The sequence below is a fragment of the Morus notabilis genome, unplaced genomic scaffold, assembly GCF_000414095.1.
Source record: "Morus notabilis unplaced genomic scaffold, ASM41409v2 Scaffold52, whole genome shotgun sequence".
Classification (NCBI taxonomy): Eukaryota; Viridiplantae; Streptophyta; class Magnoliopsida; order Rosales; family Moraceae; genus Morus; species Morus notabilis.
This window is the reverse complement of record NW_010362558.1, coordinates 82,136-83,497: the sequence shown is the minus strand read 5'-3', so window position 1 is coordinate 83,497 and position 1,362 is coordinate 82,136.

The window sequence follows — 1,362 nt, the reverse complement described above, 5'->3', positions numbered from 1 at the left end:
ATATGTCCCCAAAAGATGTGATTTTATTGAATTGAGATAATACAAATAAGTACACATAAATGATCAACTCGTTAAAAACCTTGTCAAGTAAATCTCGTGGGGAGATCGTGACAAAACCTTAGCGAAGGAAAAAAGAGTGCAGTATTTTAGGATAAGTAAATTAGAAAACCCAAGTGCTTCTAGAAGATTCTGTTATGTCTAAACTCAATCTTAACCTAATTTTCTTATTGCACTTGGGTTTTACTTATGATTAGCAATATTTTTAGGATTTTTTTTTAATTTCAAATTTGATGACAAAAAAAAGTAATATATCATATGCCCCAAAAATATGTGATTTTTTGAATTAATATGAATAATTATAAGAAAATGACTGGTTGACCAGACGGTATAGGTCGGCCAATTGCCCCTAAAATGCCTCAAACCTCATTAAAATTTCATGTCGCGGGCCTGGCCCTTCGCGTGCCTGGGCCGTGCCTAGCCCTTCGCGTGCCTGGGCCTTGGCGTGCCTGGGCAGTGCCTGGGCCTGGGCCATGCCTGGGCTGCGGGCCTCAAACATGAGGCCCAGCCCAGGCCCTTCTGGCGTGCCGTGCCGGCCCGGCCCATAACAGTACATGGCCGGGCCGTGCCGAATTTGCTACTGTAGCCGGCTGGGCCGGGCCGTCCATGGACGGCCCAGTCCAATTGACACCTCTAAGCTGAAGGGAAGAAGGAGGCTGAGCTTGTGGCTTCAGAAGAGTTCACCGCCAAGCGCGAGGAAATTCATTGAGGAGTTTATGTCTTCTAAGGAACTTATCAAAATTCATACCCAGAATTTTCAGTCCGCTAGGGAGCAGATAGTAGACTTGATCAAGCAGCAGCACTCAGAGTGGGACTTGAGTTTCCTGTACGTTCCCCCTCATCCTGCTGATGACGACGATTCTCCTTAACCTAGTGAAGGAGATGGTTCTGGTGGTGGCGAGAGCTGATTTAGATGTTTTAGATTTTTTTTTGTTATAATAGGTTTATCCTTTTAATTTGAGACAATATATGTTTTTCTTTTTTACAATGTGTTTAATTGCCTTTATTTTTATGTCTTCTTTGTTTAAGGCTTAATTTTTTTTTTCAGTACCCTCTGAGGTTGTTGATTTATCAGATTCCTTAAAATTGGCTAAGTAAATCGTCTCTCCTCCTTGGAGATGTTGACGTTTTATTTTTAAATACCCCTTAAGGGGCATTTGGTGTGCGGGAATCAGTAGGAATCATATTCCCAGGAAAGTGATGGAAGGTAATATGATTCCTAGGAATAATACATCACTGTGTTTGGTTCCATACAGGAATCTTTTTCAAATTCTCAGGAATATTACATTACTGTGTTTGGTTGTT